This window comes from Drosophila pseudoobscura, chromosome X (genome assembly GCF_009870125.1).
Source record: "Drosophila pseudoobscura strain MV-25-SWS-2005 chromosome X, UCI_Dpse_MV25, whole genome shotgun sequence".
NCBI classification, from domain to species: domain Eukaryota; kingdom Metazoa; phylum Arthropoda; class Insecta; order Diptera; family Drosophilidae; genus Drosophila; species Drosophila pseudoobscura.
In genome coordinates, this window is record NC_046683.1 from 51,242,463 (window position 1) to 51,260,497 (window position 18,035).

Consider the following 18,035-nt stretch of genomic DNA (forward strand, 5'->3'; position numbering starts at 1 on the left):
AGTGCACTTAGCAGCTTGTAGACGCCCCAGTTGACATTGCCACACACACACACACACACACACACACACACACACACACGTGTGTGTGTCTGCCACTCGGGGTGCCACTTGGGGGTTGTTTTCTTTAAGCCATAAAAAATTCGCACATGAGCAAGAAACGCATACAGAGACGAGACAATGGCGCTGCCGCTGGTGGCACGAACAGAACGAGACGGCGAGAGGGACAGAGACAGGGACAGGGACAGAGATGGTATGAGGCAAGAGGGCTGGCCAAAGTGGTGGCTCCACGGCTTGCAACCCTGCTGCTGTTGCTGCAATTTTCAAATGGCCTAAACGCTCAAGGCGCAACAACAGGCAACAGCAGCGACATATCCATGTCCATGTCCATGTCCTGGCCGCCTTTTGTTGCCGCCCCCCCGCCATAGCCCTGGTGCAATCACAAACAGGCAACAAAGGAGCCAGAAACAGGCTCAAGTTAATGACTTGGCAACATGTTGAGAGAACGCCCTGGCCCTGGCCCCAGCATTTGATGGGAAATGGGGGGGGGTGAGAGACGGGAGAGAAGGATGGGGCAAGAGTTCAAGCTACAGATGGGAATGGGAATGGGGCATGCACCTGCTTTGACTGCGTTTTATTGCATCCTGTGGCAAGAACAATGCGGCCTTTGTCTAGGTCTGTCTAGCTGCAGCTGTTCCACACCGAAGAGACGATGGAGCCAGCCAGCCAGCCCCCGATCTTGATGGCTAATTGAGCTGGGGACAGATGGGAAATTTGTCGCAAGTCCAAGTCCAAGTCGGAGTCGAGGAGTCCAGGAGGATTGCCATTGGATTGTTTACCATATCAGTTCCAGCGACACGACAACATTCCCCAATTGTTCCTTTGCCCCAGCTCCATCTGTGGCTGCTGCGTCTCTCTGTAATTGCCCCCCCCCCCCCCCCCCACACCTCTGGCGGTCTCCCTGTCTCTGGGGGTGTCACGCATGCGCCGTTGTCACCCGTCTGAGCCACGTCAACACTTCGTCCGTTTTGCCGCCGGTCGTTGACCATTTTTGGGCAAATAACTTGCTCAAGAAATCCCGTTACCGCGTCGCCAAGGAGAGTGGCGGGGAGAGTCGTCTCTCTCCGGTGGAGACAGGCTAAAGAGTTGTCATTCAGTTGTCTCTTTTTCTCTGTGGCAGGGACCACCGCTGGAGTCTGCCTCTGAGCCGCTGAGCCGCTGAGCCTCTGGCTCTGAGATTGTGGCGTGTTGTCGTCCGCAAATTGTTCGCGTCGCTATTATCCAGGGGCATCAATCTCCCAAGCAATTGACAGGCCTGATCCACTGGCCTGCTCCCTGCTCCCCCCCTCCCCCTCCCCCTCCTGGCTCTTTGTCAGCCTTTTTATGGCCAAGACGAAATTATTTACTCAGCAGCCAACCGCCAACCGCCATCGCCACCGCCGCCTCCTCCACCGCCACCGCAATTGTCAACGCGGGAATTGGCCTGGCCAGAGAGCATTGAGATCTCCTGCCGCTCCTTTTTCCTGGGTTTTATGGCAATTTGATTTGTTGGCAGTTTTTCTGTAAATTGCTGCAAGTCTGCGTCTGCGTCTGCCTTTTGTCTCCAGTCTCCAGTCTTCTGTCTCCCGTCTCCCATCTCCCCTCACCCATCTCCCCTCTCCCGCTTCCTCGTTGCTTAATTTAATTTGTATTTCGGCCCGAACCCGCACTCGCACTCATATTTATGGCTAGTTGGCAGTCAGAGCCGTTTTCCTTTTGGGCTCCGCTGATTGACGGTTTGGCTTTTTGGGCTCTGGCTTCGTTTGACTCCTGGGAGGTGAGAGGTTTCTTAACAAGTGTCGCCACACCGACTGATTGGATGTAAATGATGGCGAAAGGGTATTGATTGATGCGGCCTGGGAGGCCTCTATTGTCTTGCCTTAAAGTCGCCCGCTTCAAGCCCTTGTGGGCCCCCCCTTTGGCTTTAAGCTGATTTTGCGGTCATAACTAGACGGAACCCCACCCAATCCCATAGCGCCAATGAAACAACAGCAATCCAACAACTTTTGCCATATCAATGCCAGGGAGAGAAACTGCACAAATGTGAAGCAAGTGGAGATGGAAAACCCAGCCAAGGCCCCTCCTCAGACAAGGGCCCTGGAGCAAAGGACTCCGGGGGGGGGGCAGGGGGGTCGAGAGTCCGTTCCATTGCATTTCCGTTGCTTTTGACGCGGTTTTTTTCCCACACACACACACACACACAGGGCGCTGGCTGCCGCTGTTGCATGCAACAAAAGGCGAGGGAAAAAAAAGCAAAAAAACAAAAACAAAAACAAAACTTTTGCCATTTTTAATTACAGCTCTGAAAAGCGCCGAAAAAAATTCACAGTTTGCTTTAATTACCGCGCGGAAAAGCGAGCCAGAAAGAGAGAGGGAGAGAGGGTGGGAGAGAGAGAAGTGTATGAAGAGGTTTCCCTCTGCGCCCCCCACCCCCCTCTCAGATGGGGAGCAGTTTTTTTTCCACGCTGATGAGGCGCACTTTGATGAAAGAATTGCAGCAGGCTAAGGGCAGGGAGAGGGGCAGGGAGAGGGGACTGGGGGGACGACGACGCAATTATGGCAACATGGAAATAAAGAAAAGCGAAAATAATTCTCGTACTTCAAGGTATTGCCACAACAGCGGCAGCGGCGGCCGCGGCAGCAACAACAACTCCATTTTGCCACTGCCCCTCGAGCTCTTGGTTGGTTGCTCGGCAAGTGGATATGCATTGAAGCATGCAACACAGAGGCAGCCACTGCCACAGCCACAGCCCCTGCCACAGCCACAGCTGCACTTTAACTTTGGCGCGAAACGCTGCCCAAAAGAGGGTTTCGCATGGCCGCTGCCACGCCCCCACCATATTGAAAATATGGAAAACAAACCTGGCCACATTTGATACCCTGTTCGAAGGAGCCTTGGCACCCCTCAGCCCCCCCCCCCCCCCTCCCTCCCTCCAGGGTATTCAAATAATTACAGAAAAATCGCAGCAGCAGGAGATAGATAGATAGATGGATGGCTGGCTGGATAGACATTCATCGCCAGAAGGGGGGGGCGGAGGGGGGCGGAGGGAGGGGCTGGCTCATAATTATGCTGACAAGAGTATTCCAGCTCTCTCTCGCTCTCTCTCTCTCCCCCTTGCTGCTTCTTTTGGCCTGGCCAAATGCAATGGAAATGTCATTAATATTCGCGCCCATTAAAATCGACGCCAAGCCTTAGTAGGGGGGGTGCTGGGGGGGCTGCTGGTTAGATACGAGTATAGTATATCATTGCACTTTGAATGGGCTTCATTAGTGCGGTTGATTGGGAGCTGCCGCTGCTTCAAGCATAGATACAACTACAAGTGGCAGCTCTGGATGGGATATCCCGTAGATACAATTGCAAAAGAATTAGTAACCAGCTTGCCGACTGAAGTGCAGGTCCATTCAGCGATCTGAAGTGGGAGCGAGGCCCTCAATGGTTCCAATAATGATGATTCAATTGGCCACCGAACGGGGGGGCACGTGGGGCACGGGGGGGCACGGGGGAGCCAATCATTTGAGGCATCTTGCGTTGTGGCTTTTCAGCTTTTAAGCATTTAATCTGCTGATCGTCTTTAAAGACCTCTTCTCTTTTTTTGTTGTTCGCTTTCCCCTCTCTGGCATCAATTTTAATTACCAACTAAATACGGTTCTTTGCCCCACCGTCACGCCCCCGGGGAGGCCATCATTTGCAGCATGCGTTGAAATAATTTGCGTTAATTTTTTTGTTGCATTAACAAGTGAAGTTCTTGGGTCTTGGAGGTTGGGTCTTCAAATGGAGGTTGGACCGGCGCCTGCAAGGGGCAATTAATCATAAGTTGGCTTCCCCCTCCCCCCCCCCCCCCCCCCCAAAAACCATTGCCGTTTCCCTTTTTTTTTTGGGTTTCTCGGCAAACAAAATGCACGCCCCGTCGTCATCGCTGTGTCTGCGGCAGACAAATGGCTGGCCAAATAGCCACTGGCCCAAATGTGACTGGTCCCTGCCCCCCTGCCCCCTGCCCCTCGACCCCTGCTTTCGTTTTGGCCAAACGAATGTCTGCAAGGGAAAGGAATCGTCCCTCACATGGGGGTTGCATGTGGCAGCCACATATTTGGACATGGCCGAGTGCCGAAATTTATAGGCCATCCCTGGAGGGGGGGCCCTGGAATGCAATGGAAGGCTGTTTGACAGTGGAAGAGGCACTGAATGCCTTAATGCCTTAATGCTTAATGCCTTAATGCCTTAATGCGGCTCTTAAACATGCAAATTGGCTCATTATAAGCCACGTTTTCGGCTCCTACCTATTCATGGGCGCGACTTAATTAGCCTGGCTAATTGCAATGCGCTACCGTTTGCCGTAGCTCCACTCCACTCGAGTCCACTCGAGTCGACTCCCGGTTTTATGGCGTGTTAATTGGCATCCGAATCGGCGAGCCAACCAACCGATATGTGCCTTTGTCTCGGGCCCATTTCAATTTCGGCAATTCTCGACGCGAGTTTATGATGCCTGAAATTGAAATTTGCTCAACTGTGGTGCAGCGGTGCAGTGGTGCAGCGGTTGGGGCCTACAGGTTGCCTCTGGCTGCGGCTTCCAGCTGTGGCGGCCCCGAGCTAGCCCAAAGGCTTTCTTCAGCCAGTCCAGGCCCGTTCTTCTCCTTTCTAAAGCTGCTTTCCACTCATTGGGGATCACTTCTGGTCCCTAGACCTGGCCATATCCCCCTTTGACCCGTTTCGGACCGTCTTGGGTGTCATTTTCCGCCACGGAGTTCATTTTGCGTGGCAGCCAAAACTTTAAATGCTTCGGCAAGTTGTCGCAAAATGCCAAATGATTCGCTAACTTTGTTTGCCCCATTGCCCCCGGTCCCCCTGCCCCTTGCTTCCTGCCCCTTGCCCCTTGCCCTGTTTTTCCAGGGGGGGACTACTTTTTATTGTTTTAAGCTGTCGCTGCGTGAAAACTTTGACCGCGTGGAAAAGTTTTAACCGCCGCAGCGGAGCCTGTCAATGCCAGGGCCTGGATATTTATAGACTGCAGTCGAAGGATAATCGAAGGTTGGGCTCCGAAGGTGTGTGAAGGAGCGGCATTCGTGGCAGCTGTCTTGAAATTTTCACACGCCGCAAGAGCGAACCCTTTCGCTGTCCTCCAGTCCTGCCTTTTGTCATGCGGATATTTTTCTAACTGTGCGACAGAGAATTATATGCAAATTATGCAAATGCCTCGCAACAGATACCCTCGAGAGGGTAGGGCCCAAGGACGGGCCTCCTGCCGCACAGGACATCGGTTTTGTGTGGCCCCTGCCGCCGCCAATCGATTGGCAATTGGCAATTGGCAATTGGCAATAATCGAACGGCATAAGTGCTAATTTGCATTGTCCGTGTGTCAGGCCTGCCTGGAGGGATTGCCATTTTGCCATTTTAATTGCAGCCCTGCCCTGCCCTGCCCCTGCCCCTCTCCCCACCCCTCTCCCTCTCGTATGAATGGTAATTGCGTGTTACAGAAGCGTCCCGAGTCAAGTGGCGGATTATTATGGGGTTTACGGCCACTGTTGCTCTTGTAATTGATGCCCAGAGACGTGTGTGGATTAAGTCTGTACTTTTTGCTCCTTGAAACGCCTTTGGGCTGTCCATCTACAGAGAGATGATCCATCTCAGGAGCTCTCAAGAGGTCTCTCTCTCTCTCTCTCGCAGGCCCTTGCCTTCTCCTTGGATAATTTCCAGGTTCGGTTCCTGTTCGCCTGCCACCTTCTTGGCAGCCAACTCTGTGGCCCATTCACACCTACAGCCCGGCTCAGGGGCAAGGACAGCGCACACAGATACACAGCCACACAGCCACGTCTAGCCACGCCTCCAGCCTCGGCAGCAGAATTTAATTAAAAACTTTTGCCTTCTTCTGGCGTTTGCTGGGCGCCTGTTCCAAGTGACGGCAAATTGCTCTGCCTCCACGGTGGCGAGAAAGAGAGAACGAGAGAGGCACACACAGAGAGAGAGAGAGAGAGAGAGAGAGGGAGAGCAAGAGAGCGGTTGGCAAAGAGAGTGCCACAGAGAGAGAGAGAGAGAAAGAGAGAGAGGGAGAGAGTGTTAATTATATTAGCGGCCGACACTTGCAGCAAACTTTGACCCCCGGGCCGCAGCGCATCGCAGCCTCAATTTGCGGTCAGCGGCATTTTCAACACTTTCGTAACGAGGTCATCCCCCCTCCCCACACCCCCCCCCACACACCCACCATCCTCCTCCTCTGCGCAATGCGTAAATATCCCCCCTCTCCCTCCCTCTCTCTCTCTCTTTGTGGCCTTTTTCGCGTGTTAATAAACTTTTTTTCTCTTCGCCGCCTTTTCCTTTTGGCCAAAGGACAGTTGGTCCCTTCTTTGGGTCAGCCTTGGCTGGGGGGTGGGGGGGGTGACACTGAAAATGATGGCAGGGCGGCGGGGGGGGAGAGGAGGGCGACGACAGCAAGTGGCTAATTAGGTTTTGGCTCCTGGCTTCCGTATTTCTTCTTCGCCTTGGTGACGTCATCGTTTTGGGGGCAGTAGGAGGGTGAGGGGGGGGAGGGGGTGTAATTTGGTATGAAATGAAATTAGACCAAAGTTCCCAGGGGTTTCCCAGGGGCGGGGTGCGGCCGGGGTTCGGTGTCTTCTGTTTTGGGTCGCTTTATAATGAGTTTTTGTTTTTTATTTGGGTTCGGGACTGGGTTCGGGTCTGGGACTGGGACTGGGTCTGGGTCTGGGTCTCTGGGTCTCCACTAATTTGCATTTCAAGTATATTTTGGTCAAGGTCAATGTCAACATAAATTCCGCCTCGGTTCAGGGTCATGTTTCGGCCACAAATTCGGGGGACGGCAACTGGTGGCTAAAAGAATTTGCTTTAAAAAGTGGAAAAAAGAGTATTTTTCAGTGCACTTTATTCCAATAAAAGGGAACGGAATTAGCCACCAATTGGGCTCCTAACTAAAGTCCAGCGAAAACTATAAATAAAACTTCATTCAAGGCTTCCCCTGCCCGCCTCTTGAACGCCTTCGGAAGACGCTTTCCTTGGCCTTTATTTGAATAAAATTTGGCCAAAACTGTACTCACATTTTCCTGGTAAAAACCTGCCAGACACACATATATGAGGCACCCCCCCCCCCCCCCCCCCCCCCCCCCCCCCCCCCGCCCCCCCTCAAAGGGAAGAACTCACAAGTTGCCGCCCCTCATTTTCAGTTGTAACGCCTCCCATCTCCTCCCCCTCCCCCCCGCCAGTCGCGTTGTTGTTCGTAGATTTTCGCAAATCAACGGCAGACAAAAATCTTTTATTCAAATTTTATTTGATTGCTTTGCGATTTTCGCTGTTGTTCGCCGAGTGAATAAGAAAGGTAGAGAAAGAGAAAGAGACAGACAGAGCAGCAGGGAGAGAGAGCGAGCGAGGCAGACGCACATTTTGTATGAGAGAAATCAACATGGGAGAGCACAGAAAATATTATTTCGAGGACGACAACTTAGGGTTATTGTTCAATTTAAGCACGCAGACAGTGGCTGCAAAGGAGTGGAAAATGTTCGCGTTGCTGGACAGGACAGCCGAAAAAAAAACAACCAAGGAACGCCAGAAAAGCGTGGAAAAAGTTCAACATCAGCAGAGGATGGCAAGGGGGGCAGGACAGGGGGCTAGAAAGGGGCTGGAAAAGGGCAGGAAAGGGGACAGCAATGGGGGCTAGAAAGAGGCAGGAAGGGGGCTAGAAAGGGGCTGGAAAGGGGGCAGCAAGGGGGCTAGAAAGAGGCAGGAAAGGTGCAGCAAGGGGACAGCAAAGGGGCTGGAAAGGGCCAGGAAGGGGGCTAGAAAGGGGCAGGAAGGGGGCTAGAAAGGGGGTAGAAAGGGGCAGGAAGAGGGCAGGAAAGGGGACAGCAAGGGGACAGGCAAAGGGGCTGGAAAGGGGGCAGCAAGGTGGCTAGAAAGGGCCAGGAACGGGGCTAGAAAGGGGCAGGAAAGGGACAGCAAGGGGACAGCAAAGGGGCTGGAAAGGGGGCAGCAAGGTGGCTAGAAAGGGCCAGGAACGGGGCTAGAAAGGGGCAGGAAAGGGACAGCAAGGGGACAGCAAGGGGCTGGAACGGTGGCAGCAACGGTTGGACCAAGACGAAGACGAGTGGCAGACAGGCAGTCACTTGCAGTCATAGACAAATTTGGCCAGAAAATAGTCGCCGTTGCCCCCGCCCCCGCCCTCTCCCCCGCCCTCACAGGAGTGCCTTTAAGAACAGACTCCAGGGAGGAGCGACAGGAGGACCTGTCCAAATGGGGCACAGGAAAACTTGCATTAAATTGCATTTGCATTAAACTCTTTAACCGCCGCCGTTATTATTAAATTTTGCACATTAACAGCCTGGCAGGCGGGGCCGGGGCGGGGGCGGGGCCGGGGCCGGGGTTGGAGGCCAAAACAAAATCTAGATAAATATGCCAGGGCAGATAGAGCCCCAGCGAGGCTGTGAGGATCCCTCAGTGGAGGCAGTCAAGCGCAAGGTTCAATTTTCAAGCAAACAGACTGCCGTCTCCGCATCCGCCTCGGACCCGGGACCCGGGACTCGGAGCCGGGACACATAAGCGGGGCGCGCCAGTCAGTCGTCTATAAATTATATCCGTTCCAAATTGAAAAGCGCGTTAAAATGCAGTTAACTTGGTCGTTCGTTGGTCTCGCTGGCCCTCGTTCTGGCCCCCGTGTTGTTATGGCCACCGTTATGGTGCCCCACCATCCCTCCCCCTCCCCCCACGGGGCAACCAACTTTTCCCAGTTTTTATTTTGCCCAGACTCTGTTTTTACAGTTTTGTGCGCACATAAAAATAGAAAATGGCTCGAAACGGGCTGCACATTAGAGTCCTGTGCCGCCCAACATTGTCTCCAACGCTCCACCTGTGTGTGCCCCAAATGTGGGGCCAGAGAGAGACAGAGAGAGAGAGAGAATGGAAAGACAAAAGCTGCTAAAGAGGGCTTTGGGCTGGAGATAGGATGTGGTTTTGGCTAAAGATACGATATAGATAAGATTGATGGCCACAAAAGGTTGCACGACGGGGTCCAAGGCTTAGACGGGGGAAATGGGAAACTGGAGTAGAAAATATTCCAGGAAATGTCTGGAAAACAATGAGGATTGATGGCCTGCTGTTCGGGATCGATGATTTCAAGAACACGAGTATATTTTTACACATTTTGATGCACTCGATTGGCCCCATTCCACCCCCCTCCCCCACCCGCCGGCGGGTGCATCGAACCTTTGAAGTGTTGTTCGCCCCCCACCCCCCTCCACCGATTGCTGCTGCGTGCGGCGCTCAAGTGTTAAGCTTATGTCATCATTGAGGCATGAACGAGCTTTGGACACGCTGCCTGATTAGGCACACGCCAACGGGCGAGCGCACAGGCGCCAGCCATCCCGTCCAGCCAGCCATCCCGTCCTGGAGTTAAAGCTTTAAGATCCAGTGGCGGAAACCAATTGGGAAATTCAGCTAAAAGCAAATGCCACAGCAAAAAGCGAGCGAGAGAGAGAGAGAGAGAGAGAGAGCCAGTGCTATCTCTTCGAATGCCTTTCAAAAGCCAAAAAACTTGTCGGTTTTTCGAAAAGATGAAAATGCCACGCAATTTGGGGAAAATGCGTATAGAAAGTTTTGAGGTTGCGAACGAACAAACATGGCGGCGGCACGGCCGTAGAAGAGCTCCTTGTAAATACATTTGCAGAATTTCCTGAATAAATGCGAGAGTTGAAAGGGAGGAAGGGGGTGCCGGGGTGCGGGGGTGCGGGGGGGTGCAGGGGAATGACGGTATGAAAGCATTTCGCATGGGTGGAAAAACTAACAAAGGCCACATAAAGAAAATTTACCATTTTATATGGAAAATAGGAAAAACCCACGCACACACACACACACACACACGCACACACATATATATAGAAAGAACAAACCACCACCACCACACACACACACACATCCATGTGTGTATTGCTTTAATAGAAAATTGCAAAAGTTTTGCAAAAGAAAATGCCTCGGCCAACCCTCCTCTCCCCTAACCACCCCTCCTTCCCCCCCGAAAGTCGCCGCTGAAATTGAAAAGAATGTGCAAAAGTAGCAAACCAGAGAATCCCCCCCAACCCCTCCCTGCCCCTCCCTTAACGAATGGTATGGGGGGTGGTTTTAAGGTGGGGGATGTTTTGAGGATCTGGGCTTAGCATTGAGGGGGGCTGGGGCTGGCAAAGAAAGCCAAAGTAAGCATGAAATAAACCCTCATCGTCGGCACATGGCAGCGGCAATGTTGTCTGCCTGCGATGGCAAACAAGAAGCAAAGCCACACTGAATTGCCAGGACACTTCGGATGCCCTACAACGGGGCGAGAGAATGCGATATACAACACCAAGGAGATCCCAAACAAAACAGGATCGAAGGTCCCGAGATCTTTGGTTTGCTGTGGGCGCCTGCCTGGGGCCCATTCTGAGGCGCTCTCTTCAGAATCTAGGCCTTGTCTTGCATATAAAAGCCCCAATATCTATTTCTTGGGTGGATTTTGTTGGAATCTGCCTGCGAGACACGCCCCACGGTGGTTGGGGCGGCAGGAGGGCTGCGTTTTGCCTGGGATCCCCGCGTAACAGCCTTCTGGTGGTGCCACAGGGGGCACTCGATGGTGCAGCACGTCCCACAATGATGCCTTGCTCTGAGCTCATTTTTAATACTAACCTGATATCGGAATATACCAGAAAATGTATCAAAAATACCCTTAAATACCGCAAATATACTTCCATCTCAACTTCGAGGATTCTCCCAGCATTCTCCCCCATTTCATGGATCGACTGCCACATGTGTCCCTTGCCTTGTCCTTTGAAAAGGCACAAACCCCATCGAAGAACCAACGTGGCCGCTGGCTCTCCTTCTTGCGACATGGCAGAGCGAAAACATCGCAGGACAAGGCAGGACAGGACAAGGCAGGACAGGACAGGGCAGGGCCGGGCAGGGCAACACACGCAGCAAACTCTATGAAGATTTACCGGTTTTAACGTTGCCAGTCAGCAGTTGCTGCCGCCAGTGTGTGCCCCGCAGTTGGGGATTGGACTGGCTCTGGCTCTGAGACTGGGTTTGGGTTTGGGTTTCGGCCCAGTCCTGGTCGTGGTCGTGGTCCTGGTCCTGGTCCTGGTTATGGTTATGGGTCTTCGTCGGTGTCGCGTCTGGCCTGCCCCATGCTCGGTTTCCTGTGCGCCTTGCCATGTCGTCATGCTATCAGAGGCCAGAGGATGGGGACGCTGCATAGATGTGGATGTGGATGTGCCCCGCATATCGATTTGTTGGCGAGAGCGAGAGAGGGCGAGAGCGAGAGCGAGCGGCACAGGTGAAGAAAACTCACCTCGTGTTGGGTTTTCGCTTGCGTGGGGGGGGCGGTGAGGGGTCTGGGGGGCAGTCGGTTAGCAAATTCAATTTATCCGATCGGGAATACAACGTGCTAATTGCAGGGCACCCCTCCACCCCCCGTCCCCCCTCGTCCCCACTCCCATTCTCGTTTCATGATTTGCAATCGTATATCTTTCTGTTGCTGTTCTGCCAACTGCATATTTGATGAGCGATAGTCCGCCCATAATTAGGCGATACAGCCAGAACCTATCCGGACATGCAACATTGTTGCAACTGCCGCTGCCGCTGCCGCTGCCACTGGCACTGCTATCAAACTAGATACGAGAGCACTTTGAGGGCTTTCGCCCTTATCAACGGCCACTATCTGGCCGCCCCGACAAGTGCGTGCAAGCCGGCCATAAAGTCAGTCCCCAGACCCGCTTCTGGGGCTTCGAATGGAATGGAAAATAATTAACTTAATGCTAAATGCATTTTCAGGCATAATTATCACGGGTTTTCGAATGCAAAAACACAAAAAAAACACAAAAAAACAAGAACAGGGCCACAACTAAAAGCAAAATCTATCATTGTTAATGGCCGAGGCTTTCCGGTTGAGGCGGGTACAGTACCGGCCACGAGTGTATATCTTTGGCGATCTGGCTAACCAGCTCCGATCCGATCCTTTCAACGCTGCAGATCCTGCCGCATGTCGCGGCCCATTAAATTCATTAAAAGCCCATCGAAATTTATGGCAAAGCTGGCAGTAATTTGCCTGTAATCCATCAGGATGTCGCCGTTGACACCCGAGGGCTGTGCCAAGGACCAGGACCATGCCAAGGAACCCTCTGTATGTACTATAGCCAGGTATTTTATATAAATATGAATTACAATGTGCGGCTTAACATGTTAATAAGATGAGAGAAAGGCCAGCGAGTGTCTGTGTCTGCACTCCACCCATTTTCGGTTACTTGTAAATTCAATTAGGGGACAGGGGGGACCGGGGGGGGACGGCGATAAGTGGCAGCCACAAAAGCCGCAGAACGGGAGCCTAGGATAAGCTTATCCCGGCTGCGATCTGTGGCACAGTTGCAGTTGCAGCTGCAGATTCATTGTGTGCGAAACGAGCTGAATGCGTAATTTAATAAAACGTCACGACTCGATGGAAAAACTAGTTGCCCCCCCCCCCCCCCCCTCCCCCAGCCACGGGCCCCAGCGGGATTAAAGAGCTGCATTTGCGTAATAAAAATTTCAACTTTATTGTTAATTAAAAGGCTCGAGTTCGAGCTTCGAGCAGAGGTCCTGCTGCTGGTGCTGGTCCTGCGGCAGTGGCAGCTGCGTTGCCAGGTCTATCAATGTAATGACACTGACACACAAGACGTGACCGGGGCCTAAAAAACGGTGGCCCGAAAGTGTGGAAATTATAATAAATTTAGCAAGTTTTTGGCTGGCCCGCAGTTACGGCTCATAATTATGCAGACACCTTGTGGCCGGCGATCGGCGATCGGCATTGGGCTCCAATTGCATATGTATGGCCATATTGACAGCTTGATGGATGTTTGTCTCTCTCTCTGGGGCACCGCCCTGGTGTCTCTTTAGCCAGCGAAATCGAAATCGATTTGAACTGGCAGCAGGCCTAGCCCCCCCGGGGTGGTCGCGTGGGGGGGGGGAACAGGGGGGTTGAACATTTAAGACAATAAATTTCATAAATAGCTTATGCATAAAATGCATTCACTGGACTCTCCGAGTGGACTCCAAGTGGACTCGAAGTGGACTCCCGATTCCCGCTGTGTTGATATTAATTGGACGACATAATTGCGGTGCCACGCTGCCCATAATAATGATGCAGAGCCCCTCGCCCCCCGCCCCCCCTCGCCCCCCGTAGTAATTGGTCTGGAAACACGTTCCACTAGCTGCGCCAGCCCCACTCCCCTAACCCCTTCCAGCCAGGAATTTGTATAAATTTGGCAAAAACTTTTCTCCCCCGTGTCCCCCCGTGTCCCTCTGGCCAATAATTATGGGGTCTCGGCCTTTGTGCTGTTGTGCAGCGCTGCATGTGTGCAATTATCGTTGTGTGTCCGCCACTAATTTATTGTCTTTGGGGGGAGCTCTGTCTCTGTCTCTGTCTCTGGCCTAAATCCAATTGTAAGGCAATACGCGGCATTTATCATATTTAAGAACCAGCCACAGATCCCATCCGAGGGCACACACATCCTGTATTTACGGCCTGCTAATACGCGGTTTAGGTTTAATGAGCGACTGTGTCGGAGTACCCTCCCCCTCGTGGCCTCCTCCCCCCTTCGATGGAGGGTTTTTGTAAAATTAAAAATGCTCACGCTTTTCGTTTGTTTGCTCATCATCAAGATGGTTCTCGCACAGCGTCCGAAGGACATTGTTATGAATATAAATATTTATTTTATGATCCGCTGTGGGCCCTGAAAATCGGTTAAATGGACTGTGATGTTTATTTTTACTTGGTCCCTTAATAAGCCCCATGAATGATGGTGGCACCAGAGGGCGGGCCAGTGTGGGCATGTGTGGCATGTGTGTGGGGCGGGGGAGAGACCAAAACAGAAAATGGCGCTGCACACAGAGAGAGAGAGAGAGAGAGAGAGAGAGAGAGACAGAGCGACAGTTAAGCTCAAGGACTCAAGACAGAGGACATGTCCGACTGAAATTGCGCACAATTACGAGGCAAGGATCCCCCAGTGCCGCCCCAGTGCCGCCCTCCGCGTCTTATCCAAGCGGAAAAGAATTATTACGTTGAGTTTTTCGCCCGAAAAGAAAACCCACACACACACAGAGAGAAAGCTGGAAAAAGTTCTCATTTTTTGATAGCCACAGGAGAGGAGGAGGAGGAGGAGGACAGGGAGCTGGGAACTGGGACCCTGCCGCCACCAACATTGCCTCACGTGCATATGACAGTGGAGTAAACAATTTCATTTCTTTTCGCCCCAGCAGGAACCCAAAAGATAACTGCCACAAACGAATGGGGCAAGATGCTGCAAACAGAGCGAGAAGGGAGGGGTGAGCGGGGGGGGGGGGGGAGGAGGACAACGACAGCACTTGAGTTCTGTTTTCGAAAAAGCAACAACCCGGCAACCAACCACCCAGGAAGGCCAGCAGCCAGCAGCCAGCAGCATAAGAAGTTGCGTAAATATATTGTCCTGTCGCTTATTCATAGCTGTGGGGGGGGGGACACTGGCAGGACACTGCGGTCTTGGGGGGTGGGGGGCTGGGGCAGCGCCGTGGGCGCGTTTGCCAGCAGTTAGTCGAGCGTGCCCCGGCGGATTTTTTAATGCGTGCCTCTATAAATTTTGCACGCCTTTTGTAAATGTTCGTGGTCGGTCCAGGATCTCTTGGGGGAGTCCTCTGGCCAGCTGTACACGTGGCCAGGGCAGTGTTTTTCTTTTTTTTCTTTTTTCGGAAACTGTCAAATTTTTTTTTTTACTACCATTCGTTCGCCCTCCTCCTGAGGGTTTGCCAGGGGGGCAGGGGATATCTTTTTATATTTATCATACGAAATGCTGATCCCTCACCATTATCCCCATTTCATAAATTACTCTGTTTTTAGCCTCTTTCGATGCGTTTGGAGGTCACTAATTGTAAGCCCATAGCTCTATGGCCACGTTTAGAGGGTCCTTTAGTGTCCTTTAAGGTGGGTTTGCAATGCCAGCTCAACATTTTTGTGCCTCCATTGTAATTTTTCTCTCTCTCTGGCGCAGTTTTTCCTCGGCTCGAGGCGCATCGGAACTCATCCTGACATGACGCGTCGCCGTCGCCGAGCGCTGATCTGCAACAAAATGCTGGCACAGCATCATATGAGGGTAACGCGGGTGAGGGTAGGGACAGGGGGCACGGGGCACGGACAGGGTGGCTCTGTAGGTAAGGAAAAAAATGTATTTGCATACCCAATATTCAACGGATTTGCTGTGGGTCGGTCCATGCCCTTCTAACCGTTTTAGAAATTCTCTATTTATTGTGCAGACGAGTATGTGTACCCTAGGAGAGGGCCCTGCACACCTGGAGGTGCCACATTCAGGGGCAAGGTCCTTAGATTTTGGTGTCTTCCAGCCTGCTAGTCCCCCTCTTTGAGGGACCCCAGAGACCCCCCTTTAAAGCGCTCCAAAACCCCCTTTGGAACCCTCCAAAGGGTATGCCAAAGGTCGTGGCTCTGGCAGCTGAATTTCCCTATTTTATTTTCCTCGGTTTTTGTTGCAGCCACTTGTTAGTGGAATTGTATGCTGGCTGGGTGGACCCGCGGATGCGTTTTGGGAATTTTCCCAGCAATATGCTCGAAAGAGTCTGGCATAAAAAAATAAAAAAATGAATATACGACAGGACCAACCCGCAGCCAAAGCGCACAAAATGTTGCAGCAGATTTTGTGTGTGTGCTGCATATTGTTTTGTAATTTCCGCGATGATTTATTGCACTCGAAACGGGGGGTAGAGGGGAGGGAGGGGGTTTTGGGGACAGCTTTAAGGCAGGCTTCTGGCTCAAGGACTATGAAAAACAAAGCTTCATTATCAAAACAGCAACAATTGACAACAAATGGAAGAGAAGCCAAATCACTTGATATGTAATGCCTGGCCTGGACCCCCTCCCCCTCCCCGTCCCCGGCCCATAAATAAATCACATTGCAGCAGCGGCCGCAGCAGCATAATCCATTGTAAAGTGTCGAAAAACTGCAATTGAAATGCAAATCAATGCAAATCGATACTTGAATCATCATCAAGGCAGAGGCGGAGGCAGAGACAGAGGCAGAGGCGGAGGCCGAAGAGGCAGCATGAATGATTCATGCAACGCACACGCGAGCATCATTCAAATGCAAATTTCAAAAATGCAAAATGCAAAATTATCCGAAATGCAAAAATCCCACCGACGACGGGGAGGGGGGGGGGGCAGGGGGGGACTGTGTTCCCGCTGTGTGATCGCAACAATCAAATCGAAATAAATGCACCGCACCGCAGCGCACAATGCAGCGGCAGAGATCCCCGGGATGTTGCAACAAAGCCAACAAATAAACAAAACACGGCAAACAATGCCGCACGGGGGAGCAAAACATCAACAAGGAGGTTGGAAAAGTGCTTGCGGATTTTCGCACTTCCGGGTTAACTGTTGCTAATTTGATTAGAGACCCACCCGAGGGGCGGGGCAGGGCCAGGGCCGGGGGCGGGGCTCTGGAGCGGACCAAGCGAAAAGGCCATAAACTCTGGCTCTGTCTGTGCAGTGCTGCCAACTTATGCAAATTATCTCATGTGATTTATGGCCAGGAATTTGCTTCGGAGAGTGTAAAGCGGCGGTCGTGGCCAGGACCCAACTTTCAGCTCCTTTGTGGCCCCTGTCTGGCCGTAAATTGAATTTTTCCCAAAAATAGTTTCACACGCGATGCCCGCTGCCGCTGCCGCTGCTGTTGCTGCTCTTTTGAGACCTGCTTTTCATATTCAAATCAAATCTGTGGCATAAGCGTTTCAATCATCATATCCTGCCAGGAAACTGGATCTTGTGCTTTTGCGTTAACCCTTTCGCCTTGGCAGCCCTCGCTCAGATCGTTCCATTGTCATGCTAATTGGGCGCAAGGCACAGGGTCTTTCTTTCTCTCGCAGGATCCCCAGGTAGGACTCGCAGTTCGTCTTGAGTCCTTGCCGTGTGAAGTTCTCTCTGCCAAACGACGGGCAAATCCGTGATGGGAAAACAAACCGGCATCGCCCACACAGTAATCGCAGAGGTCCCCCCCGCCTCCCGTCCGCCCCAATTGTGGGGGCCAGAGGCATGACAAACATTAACACGGCCTCTGACGCAATTTAACACCAATTACAATATCCGTTACATCTAATTATTGTTGGACTCCGGCTACGACGTTCACTAAATTAAAGGAAAACAGAGGCAGGAAAAACAGGACACCCAGGACATGGGTGGCGCCATTTGCGGTTGCCAGGACATTAACAATGGCCAGGACCAGGACCACGGCCAGGACCACCAGCAAATGGCGGCCATAAAACAACAGAGAACAGAACCCCGGCTACAGCCATGAAATATGAGAAGGAAGGAAACGAAACGCAAGAAAACATCCTGGTGGGTGGACAAAACGAGGGGGGGGGGGGGGGTCAGAGTGGCGGGGGGAGAGAGCATTTCTTAATTTCCAACAATTTACGCTGAAAGCTTTCTCCGCTCAAATGACGACCAGAACGGAGACGGGGAGGGGGGACCAGGAACAAAAAAAAAGTCTGGGCCAAGGCGACGGCAACGGCGACGGCGACGATGATGATCTAACGCCATTATTTTCCGGGCAAACGACAGGCAGTTGTTAATGGGGCTTACCACTTAAGCGCGACGGCATAAAATAAACATGCTCCCCACTCCCCACTCCCCAGTGCCCCTGTGCCCCATGCCCACTGCCTGCTCCTGGCGGATGTCCTGTCCTGGCAAATTAATTAACATGGCGTGCGTTTGCTTCCAGCGCATTTCCCAGAGCTCTCTCTCTCTGTGTGTTTTCCTTCTGGTCCTTCTGGTCCTTGTTTTTCTTGTCTTTTGGCAGTATTTTTTTTTGTGTGTTTCGTCTGGGCGGTGGGCGGCCACCCCGAGGCGGTTTAACAATTAAGAAACGTTTAAAGTTCGCTTGAAATTGGGGCGCGGCTTGCCCTTTTTTGATAACGCATCCAAAATTCGGGGCAGGAAGGAGCCCATTCCCATTCCCATTGCCGT